Here is a 20664-nt window from a genome sequence, read left to right on the forward strand (position 1 = left end):
TAGAGAGACCTGGAATGGCTGGATGGATGGGCAGAGTAGGAAGCTTAATAAGTTTAAGTGCCGAGTCCTGCATTTTGGCCACAATAACTCCCTGCAATGTTACAGGCTGGGGATGGTGTGGCTGGACAGTGCCCGGGCAGAAAGGGACCTGGGGGTACTGCTCCACAGCCCACTGAACATGAGCCAGCAGTGTGCCCTGGTGGCCAAGGAGGCCAATGGCATCCTGGCCTGTTCCAGGAACAGTGTGGCCAGCAGGAGCAGGGAGGCCGTTCTTGCCCTGTACTCAGCACTGGTGAGGTCACACCTTGAGTGCTGTGTCCAGTTCTGTCCCCTCAGTTTGGGAAGGATGTTGAGACACTTGAGTGTGTCCAGAGGAGGCAACAAGGCTGGTGAGGGGCTTGGAACACAAGCCTGTGAGGAATGGCTGAGGGAGCTGGGGTTGTTTAGCCTGGAGAAAAGGAGACTCAGGGTGACCTTATCACTCTACAACTGCCTGAAAGGTGTGGTTGTAGTGGGGGGGGGGCGATTGGTCTCTTTCTCCAGGCAGCAACTGACAGAAGGAAAGGACAGAGGCTTAAGCTGTGTCAGGGGAAATATAGGTTGGACATTAAGAAAAAGCTTTTTACAGAAAGAGTGATGAAGTACTGGAATGGTCTGCCTGAGGAGGTGGTGGAGTTACCATCCCTGGATGTGTTTTGAAGAAGACTGGATGTGGCACTTGGTGCTATGGTTTAATTGAGGTGTTAGGGCATTGATTGGACTTGATTATCTTGAAGGTCTCTTCCACCTTGTGATTCTGTGATCTGAGAGAGTAATGAGAAAATACTCTTCATGTATCACATTGTCTTCATGGTTTATCTAATTGACTTGCAACAATATGCCCTCAATACACTGTGCCTTTCATTTGATTTGCTGTGTTGGTGTGAGTTGAGTATTGAGTACATGGGGTGGTCCATGACTGATATCTAGAACGATGTCAGTGAAAATTCCATCTGCAACTACTCTTTCCTAAGGCATATTGAAGCCTTCAGTAAGAGGCCATCGCACAACTGAGCAGGGTTTTCTTTCCTTATTTCAGTAATGTCTGCTGGTTGGGTCTAAGGAGAGTTTATACTTGGGGGCTCTTGAACATTAATTCTAATTATCCTCCTAGTGGTAAAATACAGAAGAGGATTTTTGTCCACTTCTGAACTTTTCAGCACTGAGCTTAAATGATCTTTTGGGTATAGTGTTAGTACAGCATCTATATATATCACACAATACCAGTGTACACCTCAATGTCACATTATGGCTCCTATTAACAATGGCTTTTGGCTTTCCAGAGATAGTTATAAAATAAGCTTTTATTTGAATCCATCAAAAATTACTGAAACTTTACAATTCACAGAACTATGTATGGTTTGCACTTTCTCAGTTGCCTGAAAGCTTCTAAATGAGGGGCTAGTAGGACAGGAGAGGGGGGAAAAAGTGTGAGAAGCCATTATTTCCTTTTCAAAAGCACTAGAACAATTTCTGCTCTTTCCTCTAATGTGAGGAGATAATGGTAGTGATACGACTTGTAAGTACTTAGGATGTTTAAGAGTATATAACAGCATCTAGAGATTCTCAGTAAATATCAATAGATATCAAGTAAGATATCTATTTATGGCTACACAAAATAGTCCAACTCATGAATTTTAGATGTATTTAAAATTTTAAGTAAAAGCTTAGGATTTGGCAGTCTGTCTCCTGCCCTGGAGCTATTTCTATTAAAGTTAATAGCATGTCTGGTTTCCAGAGATTTATTTTGAAATGTACTGACAGTGGGGAGCATTTGCTTCAGCAACTGTTTTGAAATGGCTTGTTGGTACCTACTGCTGCAATAAGGTGTGATAGCATAATAATCATGTTTATTTTGAGTTTTCTCTAACTACATTTTATACACCCAGATCAGGGCATTGTAAGACACTCAGCTTTTAAAAGAAATTTGGAAGACCATATGCTGCCAATTTCCAAGGTGAATAAGTAATTAGTGATTCAAAAAGCACATGTTGCTACCCAAAGTGGACAGAATGTTTCCCAGGAACGTCCCAAGTCTGAGCTTTTGAACATCAACTCCTCATAACCAGTCCTTGAAACACTACAAAGAGGCACACAATGATCATGCCTTTCTCTGATAGACAATGAACAGAAACAGAAATTATGTTGAAAATGTCAAATATCAGAAAGTTTGATAACCATGCCTTCCTTTCTTTATCTCGACATTTATTGTTATTAGAAATAGAATTTTCAGACTAACAAAGCATTGTTGTTTTTCTGAGTGATGTCCCTTCTGTATTATTTTTCCTGGGTATTTTTTTAACTACTTTTAATTTTCTTTCATCAAAATTGTGTTCTTGTCTAACAGAAAGGCTCAGATGTGTGGACTCTGCTAAGTAAAGAGAGAAACATAATATGTTTGAGACCTCTGCCTTATTGCAAGGAGGTTTGTGAGGATGTCATAGATTTAGCAGTGGGAAAGAGAAGTGAACTGGTATGTACAAAAATTTTTGAGAGAATGATGTTCAAGTGAGACAGCATGTGCATTAAATCTAATATATTGTACATTTATTCTGCACATAACACACAGTTGCATCTGAACCCAGGGGATTCACTGATCCTGAAAATATGTCAGCTTCCACTGGAAACAGCTTAAGATATATGTCAGTTACATAGCAGGACCATTTTATATTCTGATGAGATGTGTCATCCTCTAGAGGGAGCCATTGGGTTATCAAGCCAAAAAGGACTGTTGTATTTTTATTGCAGGAATTTTACTTCCTTTTTTTTTGTGTGTGTGTTCTTGTTAGGTCATTGGCTTTGTTTGTTTTATAGTGAGCTTGGATGAATGATTACAGATTTAATTTTCTTCAGGCTTTGCTACATTTTGCAGAAACTCATCGCTTAAACCATTTGTCCTTCCTAGAGGTGACAATTACATGCTTAGTGCTTTCTCTACAAAGGAAACAAGATAGGAAAATAGTATCATCCTCTTCCAGAGTAGCAAGGACAATGCTTAATTTGTATAAAATGCAGCAGATCTCACAACGATAAAAACTGTCTGAAGTGTCATATCTGGCTTTAGACTGCTCTGTCAGATGGGAGCAGAATGCTGCTGAGGAAAAGAGAACAGAGTTATCTTCATGGGAAATAAGACTTATTATCAGAGACAGTCTGATGTAACATGTACAGAAAAGGGATGGTCTTTACTGATCAGAATTTACTGTACCTCACCCTTGCTATACTTCCTCCAAATCAGAAAGCCGCACTCCTGTTTTTTCTCTGCCAGTCTGCTTAGGTGCCTATGTCTGGCATTGCCTCAGATATTGGCAGTAGACACATGCTGAATTACAATTACATCAGACAGCTCCTCTTGGGAAGCTAAAGCTGTTCCATTTGTATTATATGTGGACTGAGCTAGAAGACACAGAGCTAAGAGATTTTAAGTTCCAAATAAAAGTTCAGGAGATGTTTTATGCTGCAGCACCTAACTATTTGAAAGTTAACATTCTATGTCGTACTGTCAGATTCCAATGTGCAGTTAAAATAGATTATTTTGCTTTCTTCCTAAGTAAATGTGTCACCAAATTAGGAACTGCACCCATTTCAGAACAATACAAGTCTGAAGAACATAGTAAGTAATTTTCACCACATCAGTCCATTTCCTAATGTTTGTGATGCTTTTCTCTTTATTTTGGAGCCATTTAGCACCTATGAGCAAAATGTATCTGTGGTCTGCAAGACTTTCTGTGTTACGACAGAAGTGTCTTTTTGGAGCCAGTGTATATCCAAGACAGCTTCTATTCTTTTTAAAAATATTATTTTCTCTAGTAAACTGTGTTGCCTAGAAATAGTTTTCCTATATTTTCTGGCTTATCCTTGCTCTTTCACAGTCCTCCTAAAGTTGTTTTTGTAACATTTTTGAAGTGGCCTCCACTAGCTCTTGTACACCACTGTTTAGATAATATTGGAGAGTTATCTCCTCGATGCACTTCTCCCTTCTAAAGAAGAGAGAAGCATTCTTTAATTTAACCAGGATTGTTTTTCCTTAGCAGCTGGTATTTTCAGACCAGAGTTTTCAAACATGTCTAAATTTTGGTCACGTCATAATGAGAAATACTGACTTATAATGTGATACTTTCTAAATATAACTTGCTTAAAATTAAGAACAAGGATTGCTAATATTGTCTTATACTGAAGAATACACATTAAAAGACCTGAGAAATATGCTTGGGGAGGAAGAAATACCAGTAGGATCGGGAGGCCAGGAATCAACATCATTACTGCAAACTGTTCTTCCTATTCCATTTCTACCCAGTGAAGCACATGTTCTCCATTCTCCACTGAGTCACTTTCTGGCGCAGTTAAAATTAGTAATTCATAAAGGCAGAGTAAAGGGTATTTTCTACATGCTTCTTGGACTATACTTCAATCTACTGTATAAACATGGAAACCTTTTCACAGCAATTTCACATTCCTGCAAAACTCTGTGCTAGTACTTCAGTTATGTGTTGGCTTTATTTTCTCCCTAGCCCACAAATGTCTTTGTAGGTCAGTCATCTCAATGCTACTTTAAAGGACCTTGGAAAAATATGACCATGCAAGCAAAACCTCTTGTCTTCGGTACTTCAAGATGAACTCATAATGATGCTCCTTCCCACTGCATGTCTGGAAGTCCTGAAAATAACAGCAATTTTTTACTGACAGATCCGATAGATAGAAACTGCCTGCCCTGATTTGAGCGAAGTTACAATGTTGTTCTGTCAAAGCTATGTGGTACAGACAATGATTTTACTCTATCGCCCAAGCAGGCTGGTAGGAAGTACCAGCAAAGCTCTGGTCTCAGTTCCCACAGGGAGGCTCAGGTATTGACCATCTACACCGTATTTTTGTAAAGTAGCAGTATTACTAAACAAAAGTATTGGCTCACTTTGTTACTACAATTTCATTCTTAAAATACCGACAAACCAACCAACCATGACTCTAGAGAGTTGTTCAGCTTATCTTGGAACAGCTACATATGTTTGATTAAATGCCAACTTCTGAGAATTGCATTGTCTGTATTGACTGAAACTATTGATGGCAATGCTCATCAAAAATACATGGCCTCAAGCTGTTGTTCCACCAGGATGCGGGTCTTTTGTAGATCCTATATCAAATTTATCATACCCATGGATGTCTTGAATATCCTAGAGCATCTCAGGTGTCAACAGGCACCACTGTGGGTGCAAAAGTATGGAGAATTCAATCTCTGCTGACTTCAATGAAAACCTATACATTTATCTCATACCTGAGCATTCAGATTTTATGTGTCCAAATATGGGTGTCTGAATGTGGGCTTGAATTTTCCCATGGCTTTTTAAAAAAATGAGTCAGTCATATCACCTAGTGAGTTTTACTGAGGGCTTCTCCTTCCTTCCTCTTTCTTTCTTTTTATGAACTTCACCTGGACACTTTGATTCCCAGGCAGCTAATCAACTACCATACAGGTTGTCATATGTAATAATGCTTTATCCAGATGTGTGATCTGGCCCAGTTTTTTACAACTATCAGGTGGCTTCGCAGTTTGAGGCAAGCTGTTGTCTGAAATGTGCTCTGTGTATGTATCTTGGTTGTTGCTGGTTTCTTCTGCAACGACCTCTTTTCTTTTTTCCATTAGTCTGACACTAATGAACGCAATTCTACTAAATGGTGTAATTTCCTTGGAATAGTGTTCTCTGACTGAAAAGCATTGCATTGAAATATTTTTGGCTAGCACTGTTTGAGAAGAATGAGACAAACAGAGGTCTTTCAGTCTTCTTTCCAAATAAAAAAATCTTTAAGCACGTTTATGACATCCCAAGTCAGTAGGGATTTTTTTCATTTCAAAGTGAGCAGCTGCTGAAGTATTATGGGCTTCAACAGGAGATATTTAATGCTACTATAAAAGTAGCACAAGAGATGGAGGGAAGCTGTTGAGAATATTACTCCTGAAAACCATGTTCTAACTGAAATAGTTTTCCTTAGGAACATATAATTAACTTGAAAAAAAAATGTACATCTTCACAAAGAGTAAAGCACTGTCAATTGAAAAATTTTGTTCCTGAGAATCTTTCAAGTCCAGTGCAATTGATTCCTTCATACTTGTGATAGTGTTCTGAATGTTAAACAGTTCTCAACTTGGTTTTATCAGTTTGTTGGCAACTGGTGAAAAGGAGATGCCAAATCAAGATTGCAGTAATTTGCATGCTTTTAGCATTTGGGGGAAACTAACTGCATGAGATGCAAGGCAAAAGGGACTCCAACATAAAGCTTCTCCAGTAGAATCTACTTTGCATCCTAAAACATTGGGTATCTCCATATGGCTTCTCCGTCACTATACTGCCTGATCATCCCAAATTATCCTCACATTTCTGTACAACAGAACAGTGCTATATCTCATACAAATAACCAAGATGAAGACAGGCCCCACAGGAGAATAAGTAGCAGCAGCACGAGTATTTTTCTGTAGTTTAGTGATCTGTGAACCCTCCTACTCATGAAAAGACAATCACTACAACAGAGATTTGAACCACTTCTCTTATAAGGCAAGAAGATATTCTTACTGCTACTAACAAAGAATAAGAAAGCAGTTCTTGATCAGAACACCACAGGGGGGTGATTTTTCTGATGGAGAAAAGTAATTCTGATGGAGAAAGTAAATTGTATTCCATTAAATAATTTGTAAACCCAAACTTCAACATTGCTTTTCTGAACAGCTGTTTTAGGTTTCAAGAACATTTGAAAGTTACATTTAATTCCAGTGTCTAATTATTTCTTTAACCTTCATTTCAAAAAAGCTGTTGAGACAAAGGTCACAAAATGCTAACTATAAATTTCCTGGGTCACTGCCTTTCGGGAATTCCTTTGCTGTTACTAGAATGAGCAAAAATGTTATGACTGCAAAATGGATTAAATATGCTAAAATATGTTTTTACTCCTACTGTCCTAGCAAACATGAAGATTACAAGACATAATGATTTAACAGGTATTTTTCTATGGCTTGATCAGCTACAGAGTTAAATTAATCCCTTTCAAATACAATGTAATAGGAATGTTGAACATTTTATCAGCTAATGATTTAGTTTCAGGGGACACTGACAGACATAGTGGCTATCTTTTTTCCACTGTGCAACACAAAACAAGGCATTATCATAATTCAAACATTTAAAAAGCTGAACATATAACAGCTACATTTGTCTGTCTTGGAGACAGACATTTCCTTAATTGTGTGAAAACAGAGCTCAGGGGTTGACTGCCTTCCCAGCTCGTTGTCTTAGTCAGACTTCATTATCTGTTAGATTTCCCTACAAGCACTCTTACACTTGGGTCTCAGTATTACACTACACCCCTAACAGCAGTGAGCTTTGGAAACTCATTAGTAAGAGGACAAATGTAAGTGCTTTGAGGATGAACTTCTTTTATTTGTTTTTGTATTGTGCCCATCATGGTTAATGTTGACCCTAAGTATTTCACAGCTGACATTACAAACCATGACATCTCCTTTGGAAAGGAACAGTACTGGCACGTTCATTCATTATGACAAGAATCTAGCTGAAGGAAATTTTGGCATCTGGAGTCATAGCTCCAAATGGAGAAGACAGACCCCATAGAGACTGCTCAGACTGACCTTGGGTAATAAAATACCATTTCATGTTCATGGACATAAATCCATCATGGAGTTGTTTTGTTGGCAGTGCTAGTAGCTGCATTCAGCTCATGCAGGGTTGATAAGCAGAAATGTTAAGTGGGAAAATAAATGTTGCATAAAACAATGTGTTGCAAGTACTTAGATGAAGCAACAGCCAGAGAAAATCAAATAAGAGAGCAAAATCTGTCTATAGATGTAAAAAAGGTTTTGGCCTGGGCAAAGCCATGGGTGAGCAGTGAATTATGAAGCATCAGAGCCGTAACTATGGCAGGGCAGACAGCATGTGGCTATAAAGGCGCTACCCAGGAATTAGGGAGGCAGGTCTGTGACAGAGAGCTGGGCAGGAGGTGAAAGCAGGGGAAGCTTAGAGAATCTGGCAGAAATTTAAACCTCACAGAAATAGCTGCCTTTTCCTGCCTCAGGCAATCTTCTTGAAAATGGGCTAGCTGCTGAGAGTGTAGATCCTTTGCTGATTATATACAGAAATTATGTTTTAGCTGCTAATTTGCCAGAGATGTCACTCTGGCAGATTTCAGAAAATCCTGAAATCTGTACCAAAATTAAATAAGAAACTCTATTTAACATTAACTAAATGGTGATTAGTTGTTATAGTTCAGTTTGCTGAGTCAAAGGAGAATACATCTTGCGGGTCATTTGGTTGAGATCAACAGTGCTTGCTCACCACAGAAGAGGTTGAAGTCAGTGGGAGATGGGTGTAGGGAGTGCCTACAGTTATTTAACATACTAAATTGCTTTGACCATTTTGGATTTGTTTTTTAAATTAAGTTATACTTCTCCTCCTCCCTCTCTTTTGCATTGGTTTTGTCAGCTGTTGTTGTTTACAGGAAGCATTAGAAGAGAAGCAAAGCTACAGGCCCAACAGAGTTCCTCAAGGTCAGCTATTACGAGGCTGTTGTCTATAAACACCATTGTGCACATGCTGTCAAGGTCCACAGGCTTTTCATTCCCAGCAACTGCAATTTTCTGTTAGTGGCAATTTGGAGGTAAATCAGGGCCTTATGACATCAAGCCACTGAATCTGTGTTTCACTTCTATTCTCTGGTTTCCATGAGCACAGAGAAGCAGTTAGTATGATTTTCATATTAGCTTATGTTAATGCTTAAGGGTGCTTGGATATCACAAAAGATCACTGGAATTCAAGGGCAGAAAAAACTACACCACAAAGAAATGCATGTTTTTTGAGACTTTAAACACAGTAACAATAAAACCAAATAAGAAACAGTTATATGAAATACTCTGGCCTGTCGGTGACCCTTTCAAGAGAACAAATTAATGAAGATTAAACTCCTCAAAGTCACTTGTAACACCAAGTTCGGACCCATACTGGTGTCATTTTGCAATACCATTACAGAGAAGTAGGGCTGCCCTTCCATGTACTCTCATGAGATGAGCAGAGCTGGCCACAGTGCACCCCCAGGCTTCACTTTAATGCAGCAATCTTACTTGGAAATGCTAACTTGGTGCCTGACTATGATGACACAGGACACAGAATAAAAATTCAGGTGTCAACAGATGTATATCTGGCTGGGTCTCTAAGCATGCTTAGTGTGTAATTTACCCACAAAGAAAGCTCTGTGTTAGCTTCTGGCTCTGCAGATGAGCCTTTGCTTTTCTTTCACCATCACACTCCTTCTGCAGTATGTGACCTGTGACTAGCAATGACAACATTTTCCTGGTATATGCTGTTTGTTAAACATGTGATAAAAATGCATGGCTGTTTTTGGCTTTTGGGTGCAATGCTCCTGGCTCATTCCAGTACCTCCATTCCTATCTGCATTTATATCCACATCAGTGCTTCCTCTTTGACACTAGCAGAAGTGCATACTGTCCTGGATTTCTTTCCCAAACTGCAAAATATAAGAGCAGACTTTACTCTCAAACTATAGTTACTTTGAACAGAGATGAAGCAACCATGGAAGGTTTAAGCTCTAAAGAGATACAATAAGTGAGGAGTGTCTTCAGTTAAGAAACTTAAAACTTTTTCTAGTCTTGATTGCCTCTTGCTACCCACAAAAGCCATGATGACACAGTTGTCTTTAAAGCCACTTTTGTGTTCTGGACTCATGCTGGGAGTTCAGCTTGTTAGATATGAGAAGATATTCTTCCAAATGGATTACAGATTTTGCAGAGGTAAAAACTGGGACAGGTTTGTACCTGCTGTCATTCTTTAAAGACACACCAGTGCTAAACCCACTGTTTAAAAAGTCCCTGCTGGAAGATCAATCAAAAAAATCTGATTTTACACTCTTTTTCATATCAGTGTCAACCTAGGGGTAGTTTGCATTGTGCCCTATAGGGTCATCTTCAGCTGCCAAAGACTAATGAAGATGCCTGCCTTTAGTTCAGGAAATGCATCTTCCAGTTTCAGTGACGAAACAGCTAAAATTTTAACCTGTTTCTTCAGTCCTCACTGTGTAAGAGCATGTTGTGGGGAGAGAGCTCCTGGCTTGGGGTTACAGTATTAAGTAATGGTGTTTTTTCCAGTTTTTAAAGTTTTAAATGTGTGGTGGAGTAGAATCCCTCAACTCATTTCTGTCAAGCAGATGTGGTAGCTAAACCAAGATGAATGGGCTGGCAGCTGTCAGTGGAGAGATGTTATATATAAAGCCTTCACAGGTAGCATTTTGTTGTCAGCTGCATCAGAGGTGTCATGAATTGAAGTGGCCTCCAGAGTGAATTTTCCTCCCTAAGCTAACTGGGCTGCTCAGCAGCATGGCTAAAATAAAATTTTGAAATCCCATGCCTGAAGTATTGTAAGCAGAGACCTACCTACCTAGTTGTTCATGTGAGAAGCAAAGGTGTCAGAAAGGAAAGAAATGGGACCCAAAGCTGGAGAAAGGGTCTGGAGAGACTGTTTTGCCTCTCTTGCTACTGCTGAGTGATCAGAAGGCAACTCAACAACAGCTGGTGGGTCTTGGGTTCCCTCTCTCTTCCATGTTAAAAATAGACTGTTTTTCCAAACTGTGCAATACCTTGCTCTCTTTCAGAGAGGATAGAACCCTCTCTGCAGCATTTGTACATCAAATGGTGACTGCCTCAATGATGCAAAGATTTAGTCAGAAATGTCACCTTGGAAATAAAGTCACTAAACTTATCAGAATCCTTATTTTGTGGGTACTACTACTGTATTTTGTGGGGCTGAGGTAACTTAAACCCACCTGAGAGCTGTAGTGAAAGTATCCTGCTTTATTAATTAAATCATAGGTGAAATTAAAATAGTGTATTCTTGAGGACACTGGAAGCTCCCAAGGCCATTCTCAGTTAATTAGCATTTGCAAACATGATTTGCAGCATGGGTGGCTACTCAGTCACCACCACACTACTCTCTTCTTTCCTCTGAAACAAAAAAACTCTACAAAAACTGGGTTTATGGTCACTTTTGTGGGCACTCTTGGTGTGTTAGAAAAGCATGTTCTGGTGAAAAAGGTAGAGAGGTTTTGGGCTTGCACATTTGTCCTCTGTAATTAAGTGTGGTGAGAGGCACAGAGCTGTCCAAGAACATGAGAGGCCAATTTCAATGACAGTTTTAAAGACATTTTAGCATTAAAATAATCCACTATCATTATCAAAACAGCTCTGTCTCTTTGAAATACTGAACTCCATAACAGCTGCAAGCTTACAAGTGCAAGGTTTAGGAAGGGGAGAAAAAGAAATGTTGCTTGAAGGTTTTGTTAATGTGCAGAGCTGTTTAATTAATCAGTGCTGGTATCTATTTATCAACCTGACAGCTGCTTCCCTCATCTCCATCCCACTGTTTGTTGACACCCCATTTGTTTCCTCATTTTTGGAGAACGGAACATTAAGGCAGTAAAAAACTGATGTAAAATGTTACTGGTACAGGAATAGTGTAAATTAAAAAAAATAAAACTTTCATTGATTGTTCTTCAAAGGGAAGGTGACCCTACCCTGTGTGAAGCTGTAACCATGGCAGCAGATCTAGTCACTGGGTAAAAAAAAATGATGCTGCATTAACAGTGGGAGGTGGAAATGGACATTCTGAGATGAATGTTTTCTAGCCCATGATTGGGGCTGGAGACCTTTTCATTTAATAGGCTTTGACTTTCAAAATAGATTATGCTACTCTGTTTCTTGCAGAAAAAGTGTCAGTGGGAAGAGTCCATATTTGATAATTGGGCTACACCAACACAGAGAACTGAGAAGAAACAAAGAAACTTGCATTAGAAGAAAGCCAAATCCCTGATGATAGTTTCCAGTAACAGGTGTCAGGGACACAACAGTGTCCCAGATACCTAGGGTTCAACTGTTACTTAGATAAAGGATTTTTACACCATTGGCTGCATAAAGGCACCTTTAAGCATTGAAAAGGGACCTGGAAGCATTGAAAAAGGACCTGTATGTAACTAGGCATTCAGGCCATAGCAGCTATGGGGCCCTGTAAGTCTCTGAAGTCCTTAGTCCTTGAAGTCCTACAAAGAGATAATTGTCCTTATTTCCTGGCAAAGGGGGCAGCATGGATACAGAGCCAGCAAGGCCAGCTTGCTTGCCTAAAGCCGAAGAGAAAAATCTGTGCCAAATCTAGTGCAGGGAAGCAGGGTCTTCAAGTTTGTGCTCAGAGCATTCCTGATCCTACACCACTTGCCCCCACAGCTGCCAGAGTGCTGTCCCAAGCTGTGCACTATGTGGTTAATTAGAGACCCCTGTCCCTCTTTCTAGTTACATCAAGAAAAGTTGGCTCGGACTCCAGAAACAGAAACTTATTCCACAGCAGCATTTTGATTCAAAACTAGTTTTGTAATCCCTGCTGTGTGACAGAACCATGGTAAAATTAAAAACACTTGTTCTTCTAATACCAGTTAAGAGAAACAGAAACTTATGTACAAACTGCTGCTCCTGCTTTTTTTGGATGGCTATTGCTCCTTAGACAAATTCTCTGCAGTAATACACATTCAGTTGGAACTCAGAGGAAATAAGAGAAAACAGCAACCAACTCCAAATGTAGCATTGAAAATCTGCCAGTATCAGCAATTCTGCCCACTGACATAGCTGGACATTCTGCATGCTTTACCCAGAATGCTTTGTGTATACAATATCTAAGGGTTTCCTTTTTGAAATCCAAATATCTGATCCCTAACTTCCTTACCAGTTGTACAAAAGGCTGTAGCCTTGTCTGTGCCTCCTGGAGATACATCAGGCATAAGGCTTGCTGCAGAGGCCAGTCATATTTCCAGTAGAGCTGTTAAGAAATCTGTCAGGTGGCGACTCTGCTCCAACAGTCATCCCCCAGGGTTTATATCTACAGCACTGTCCCCCTGGCCAAGCTAAGCAGGAAAGCAACTGTAAGCAGACAATAAGGGGAAAAGGAATTTGCTTCAGTAGGCATAGAGGAATGTAAGAGTCTTCAAAAAAGATTGGTTTGAGGATAATGATCAAAGGAGAGAAGCAGAGGTCAGAAAAAAGGCAACTGGGAAGGCTAGAGAATCAGAGGATGGGAGAAAAAGAAATTTAAAAATACAGAAAACACTTTAATGATCTTGCTTGAAGATTTCAAAGGAGAAGAAGGATCACACTTCCTTCAGTGCTGGGTCATTGCTGAAAGACTTCACTCAGATCCTCAGAAGATGCATTTTCCATCTTGCCAGCTAACAAATGATTGTTCAGGCTGACTGGAAAACCTCCTTTTCAATACACTAATCTGCTGTTGGAAATTCTCTGGCACCAATTTTTTTTTTTAGTAGAAATTGGAAGAGAAATAGAAACAAAAAAAGCAGATCTCTCTGCTTCCCTTTCATATAAATCCCTGCCTTTTCCACCTCATAACTAATTCTGATGCTGTATAGTGAGTATATATATAATCTATATATATCACTCTCTATCTATCTATCTATCTATCTATCTATCTATCTATCTATCTATCTATCTATCTATCTCTGTGTATCTCCATAAAAGCAAATGGGAAAGGGTAAAGGGAGAACTGGCCACAGAAAGACAAGAAAAGAGAAAATAGGACAGAAAATTCAGTGGCAGGAGAACATCCACAAAATAGAGCACATTAGAGGACATGAGAAGAAAATGAAAACAATGTGTTTTTGGGGGGGAAATACTGATGCAGATGGACAGATTTAGGATAGAAATAGCAGATGCAGATATAAGCAGTTAGTGGATGCATAAGGTGAAGCAAAATTTTGTCCCAAACTTCCATTTCGGCAGCAGTTAAAACTTCAAATATTGTCTCAGTTCCAGCAAATAGTTTTAAAAAACCCCTGTAACAAACACCTTTCAAATAAAAGCTTTAATGAATGTCTGTTGGTTATCTTTGCACAACCTAAGCAAAACTAGCAATGTATATTTCTAAATGACTAAAATAAAGATCGTTAAGAGCCTTGTGCAAGATGAACTTTGTGTGCCTCAGATAAGCATATTGAAAAGGCATAATCATACTCCCAGCAGGAGAAGAAGAATGTCCAATTTTGCAGAAATATTTGATTTTTGCTGTACTGTGATCAGTTGCATGTTGTAGCCACATTACATTGGGTGTTTTTGAATTGTGAAGCCACATAATATGGTACCTGCATATTATTTATAAAATCCTCATTTTGCTTGGGAAGGGTGATAATAGTAACATACTGGAGGAGTTGCTTTAGTGCTGAGAGCTCAGAATAGTCCACAAAATGCTCTAATATGCACTGATCTGGATAACCATACTACTAAAACATTCTTTAGGCTTTCATATGGCTCAGTTTCAACGTAGAAGGTAAATGTCAGTGCATATGCACATCTGAATCTGTGTTTATGTGCAGAACAAAAGGATAAACACAGGTACACATGCAAAAGGCAAAAGAAAACTATTGGTGTAGAACATTGGTCTTCATTAAAGAATTGTAGCTGTTACTGTATTATTGATATAAAACCTCATGGTTTGGATCCTGGAGATGCTAATTGCTGCTTCTGATAACATACACGTGTTCTTTGGATCAAAAATGCATTAAACTCCTAAAAGCTCTTGGGAGATGCCTGCAGGTCCCTCCCTGACTGCTGTGTGGTCACGAACTGAGCTAACAGGGGATGAACAAACTAATGAGGAAGGCTTTTGATGGAGGTGACAGAGCTGAACATGCAGGTAGGCAGAACCTGAGGCAGGTCCCTGTTAGTCTGAGCTTACAGAAAGCAAAGACAAAGCATACCATCAGTGAGAATAATAATTAAGTGCTTCGAAACTGGCCTTTCTCACAAACCTTTTCCCCTTGTCTTCATTTTCCTTCTCCTCTTCACCACTCTATCTGTTGTATTTATTTGGATAGGGGATGCATGTCAGTGCTTGAGCTGTGGTTTATTTTGCCATACTGAGTAAGCAATCAGATCACAAGGAGCAGAGACTTCTAATGTTAATTAACAGGTATGCTGAAAAATCATACAGATCACAGCCTTGCTTTTTTATTAGATATATGCTTTTTCTTCTATTTAACTCAACCAGAGTGATCTTTGCCAAGGCTATATTGTGTCAAATGCTCTGTTATATTCATCATTTTGGCTCATAAACAATAATTCCTCAGGGAAACCTTTCTTGGTGAACACCTTGTTTGCGCAGACACATAGCTTGAGTGTTGATTACCTTTATTCTTGTTCAGAGCAGAAAAGCATGCAAATGTCAGAGACATAAAAGCATTTCCAAACAAGAAGCTAAACAGTGAGCATTGTTCAGGGTCTGCAGGTTTCCTTCAGCAATGTCTTTTGCCTCACAGTGAAGTCTTTCACAAATAGAGGGCTGCTCCTAGAGATATCATGCATAGGAAGAGGAAGGCTTCACTTAGTTATGGGGCAGGGATAAAAAGTACCCTACTGACACAATGCAACATGTATTTTTAAAATGCCGAGGAGGTCTAGTTCATGTTTTTCTTATGCTTGACAATTCCTGTCTGTTGACACTTCATTATTTGTACTCTGTTAAATATCACCTTATCACTACTAAACATATCAAACATTGCATGGGGGTAAGGTCTGACACCCTTTGTTTTGTATCATCTTAAAACATGAATTGTGCAGTTTTTCAGTATTTCTCTTTTGAGAGCATGGCTTCCATGTCATGCTTACAGGCTACATAAGCCATCACATTGTCTTGTTTCATGGACTGAAGAGGACGATGTAATTGAATAAAAGCTCTCAAGAGATTTGTGTCCATCAGCATGTATTTAAAATTACACAGTAAGACTGTGTGCAGGGGAGTCCACCAGTGTTGACACCCTGCCTGCTCTTCTGGCCAGCTCTGACTGTGGGCCAGAGGAACACCTTGGAATAAGGAAGACAGAAAAGCTCAAGAAGAGGGCTGAAGCACTGACTGGCAATGATTTTTCATTCTTGCATCATCTTCAGATCAATTTATGTTTACATGAGTTTACTTTAAATTTTATCCCTGAAGGAACAACCTTCATGAAGAAGCCTTCATGAAGAAAGAGCTTCCTTGTGTCCAAGAGTTAGCATGATGACAGGCTCCCAGTGTAACCCTCTAGGATGTCCCTTGTACTGCGACTGGGCCCTTCCAGACAGTGACTCCTCCAGTGCAACACGTGGAGTGCTGACATCACCAGCCACCTTATCCTTCCTCTAGTGTTTAATTTAGGGTACCTTGCAGCTCCAACACAGAAACACTGCTCTTCCTACTCCTGTACTGACAGAATGGCAAGATCATGAAAGGGCAAGAAAGCCAGTGTTATTTGGAAACACCTTCAGATTTCTCCCTTAATTCAGCTGTTCTGGGATCCCTGAACAAGGTGCATAAAAGCCATCCAGCACCTAAGTCAGGAAGATTACTTGCCACTTTCCTTGAAAACATTAAGGCAGCTGAAAATCTGTCCTCTTTTCCCTTAATCCTGCCTTCTTCTTTCTTTTCTGGTTTAGTGTTAGGGAATCAAAATGCCAGGCAGAATATTCAGCAGCTAATAGGTGCAAGGATGAGCAAAATAAAATAACTAGGATCTGATAAGCTAACCTTATTCTGTCAGGAAAGATGTGAGTAGATGAATTAGTAGACAAAAATGTTTGGATATGGATTAGGTGTACTGGCCTGAACTCACTGCATTCATTTAGGTGAAAAACAATATAAAAGTTAAAAAACAGGCCATTGACAGAAGGGAGGTTTAGATTTTCCCCAGGGCAAAGTAGAAAATTCACCTTCCTATAACTTACTCTGTAAGTTCTATAACTTCCTTTCTATGACTGGGAGAATATCCAAATGGAAATGTTTTCTTGGAAAGTATAATAAAAAAGTGGCTACTACCTAAGTTTCATCAGATGCCTCTTGGGTACCAGTGGAGATCAATCAACAAAAATTATTTGTTCAAAGAAAAGTCATAAATTAATTATGTTCTTCTACTGGATGTCTGTCATCCTTGATTAAAAAAATACACCCCTCAAGATGTCATGGCTGAAAAGTGGGAACCACACAAAAATTTCACTATGCAACAAAATACCCTGGGATCCATTCTGTGAGGTCAATAAAAATGACCTCATTAATCTTCTGAAGCAAATATGTATTTCATCAATTCAACTGATAGACATCTCTAGTTCTGTTGGCTCAGAAAGGATGTTTACTTTCCCACCTGCATCTGGCCTCCTACATCAGACAAGACAGATAACTACAGTGTATAAGCTTTTTCCTGCACAGTCTCTGGAACAGACTGGGATCTCTAGACCGTGATGCACATTGGGAACCAGAGGAGCTGCCCAACAGATGGCTTGGGAGACTTCAAGCCAGTTCTCAAAAGCAGTTTAGGAATTAAAGAGCTGATGGGACTTGTATTTACTTGAGAAATTGAATTTTAAAATCTCCTGGATTACCACACTGCTTCCAAATACTGGCCTCAAATCTAGTTCTATTAAGGATACAGGGTGAGCTAAGAATATTCAGTGGAACTGTGTGGGTGTAAAACCATTTCCAGTTTTTACAGCTATTTAGATTACTGGGGAAGGTTCTGTATGTCTGACTGTTTGACTTGTACATAGGGATCATGGATCTCAAGTCAAGTACATTTTGAGGTCATAACTGCTGAACCAGATAAGAAGAAGGATTTGGTGACAGACAAAGGCTGTAAAGACATTGAAAAGCAAGCTAATTTGGTAAAAATGCAGAGAGGTTTTACAAGAAAATCTTCAGGAGTTTTCAGATTACTCTGAAAAAGTACTGGCTGGAACCTCGAATATTTTTATTTGGAATTTTATTTCCATTCCCAGGAAGATCAGAATACTAGATGAGAATATTAAAAGGTGAACTCTAACAAAACAAAGATAGGATCCATCTGAACCAAAGAAAAACATCTAAACCAAAATGCTGACAGCAGTTTGTTGTCTTTGAGCTGGGGACAGAGTAAATGTTACCCACAGCCACTTGACATGAATAAAAAGAATCTCCTAGACAGAGATACTTGTTAAAAAAGTATCTTTCTGTCCTGGAAAGTGTGTAAGATTTATCACTAAACAGGAATGTAGTCAGACTAACAACTCACACAACTTTCAGAAAATTCCTCAGTGAGGAGAGTCCCTTCCCGGTGGGGAGCAGTACCATGCCAGAGGCATCCACGGAAACACTACCAAGATCAACACACAGACAAATGTGCTCAGAAATGCCTCAGGGGCAGCAGCACCATACTGCTGAACATCCCAGCAGGGGAATATGCTGAGGACATTACACTGCTGGGTAATTGTGGCTATTCCTCAGAGGAATAGGTAGCTTGGCTAGGCTGTTATTCTGGGGATGTGTGAGGAAGGGATGGTGATGCTGCTGGGGATAGAGTAAGTCCTGAGTTCATATGGCAGAGGCTATATATAGGTCCAGGATTGGATGGCTCCTTTGTAGCATTATCTGGCTTATCTTCTCATCCAGGGAATGAAGCACTTTCATTTACAGAAGAATTTGTGCCTACAGCAAAAAACCTTGCTTAGAAGTTGACCTCACATTAATAACAAAAATGGTCTGGAGGACACAAAGATACGTAGCCTGAAGTATTATCAGCAAGAAACTTCCTTGAATCACAGTAAGCTCATCATTCTGTAAATTATTAAGCATTAAAGACACATAAAATCCCTCGCCTTTATGATTTTATCATTTTTCTACTACTTTCAATATAAGTAATAAAAATAAATGCAAGGATTTTTCACATGCCATTACTGCAGGTGATACTGTATCTGTTTGAAAACAGTTACATGTGTTTCTAATTTAGAGGTAAGATCCTTTATCCAGTGTAGAGGGGCCTTAAAGGGCATTGTATATACTCAAACACACTTCAAAGGCCCTTTACATTGCCAGTCTACCAAACAAAGTCATGGCAGCCTCCATGAAAAAGGAAATTCGGCACGATACCTCTTAAAATGAATTTCATGGTAGATCTGCAGCCAGCACTGAGAGGTGGAAGGACACTGGACAGTTGAGGATTAGGTTACTGTGTAGAGCAGTGTCCATGACCTTTGTCCTTTCGCACACTCCTCTCTCCTCTTCCCTCCCCTCCCCTCCCCTCCTCTCCTCTCCTCTCCTCTCCTCTCCTCTCCTCTCCTCTCCTCTCCTCTCCTCTCCTCTCCTCTCCTCTCCTCTCCTCTCCTCTCCTCTCCTCTCCTCCCCTCCCCTCCTCTCCCCTCCTCTCCCCTCCCCTCCCCTCCCCTCCCCTCCCCTCCCCTCCCCTCCCCTCCCCTCCCCTCCCCTCCCCTCCCCTCCCCTCCCCTCCCCTCCCCTCCCCTCCCCTCCCCTCCCCTCCCCTCCCCTCTCCTCTCCTCTCCTCTCCTCTCCTCTCCTCTCCTCTCCTCTCCTCTCCTCTCCTCTCCTCTCCTCTCCTCTCCTCTCCTCTCCTCTCCTCTCCTCTCCTCTCCTCTCCTCTCCTCTCCTCTCCTCTCCTCTCCTCTCCTCTCCTCTCCTCTCCTCTCCTCTCCTCATACACCTTTTGCAGCACAGAGACCTCACAGCTAAGTAAAAGAAAGAAAGGAAGGTAAAATTATTTTATCATGATTTCATGTGATCCCCTGGGTAGGTAAAAATAAAGTTGTTAAACTGGTGACCATGCATGAATCTCACAGAAGTGACAGCACCAACTCCTCTGTGCTTTCCTTACATAGCAGAACTAAAAATAGGCAATATATTGGCATGAGATTTTATAAGACTGTCTACGGTCGCCTGATGACAAAGAAATGACCTGGCACCACCCATCCCGGTGCCAGATCAGGATATGGCATGGAAGAAATTACATCAAGAACAACAAGAAATGATAGGGAGCCTTCCAACAAAATCTTTTGAGGAGATTTCACTGAGGAGAGCAGGAGACTGAGTGGTTAGTATGTGGTTAGGAGCAGCAGGAGACAGGATGCAATCAGTGTTCTATAGTGAGAGCAGGCATGCCTCCTTCTTCCCCTCCATATGACGGAGCCAAGGAATTTTTTTTTAATATCCAAGAGATTCCTCTGATTTCAATGTCAATGACTCAGACAACACTAACAATCACTCTCACTATCTTGCCTTTCTTCCTGCTCCCCCACAACACTCCAAACACATCTTGAGACATATATTTTCTTCTGGTTTCACTCTAGAATCAAAATCTCTGCATTTGTCATCAAAAAGAATTATCACATTCTAGCCAATATCAGTGAGAATGAAAATGTGGTAAACAAGATCTGTGTAACCTCAGTGTAAAATTATTTTTCAACAAACACATCAGCAGTGTGAGGACTGAGAGAGGTAGTAAAAACCACTCACAGTCAGGAAAGAAAGGGGTCCTCTCTCAGCAGAATTACATCTCTGCATGCTTTTTGCCTTCAGAAAAGTTTCATAAGATAGGCTGGGAGAAGTTCTGACCCAAGCAGACTTTCCATAAATGAAATTTGCTAACAGAAGTATCTAACAGATCGATCATGCAAAAATACTTCATGATTGCTACTGCTTTTCTAGCCCAGAGTTATGAGTAATTTCTCATTTCCTTCCTCCTTTCTTCCACAGGATGTTACAAGCCAGAGCAGATTGCCAA

The sequence above is a fragment of the Cinclus cinclus genome, chromosome 3, assembly GCF_963662255.1.
Source record: "Cinclus cinclus chromosome 3, bCinCin1.1, whole genome shotgun sequence".
In the NCBI taxonomy this organism is placed as follows: Eukaryota; Metazoa; Chordata; class Aves; order Passeriformes; family Cinclidae; genus Cinclus; species Cinclus cinclus.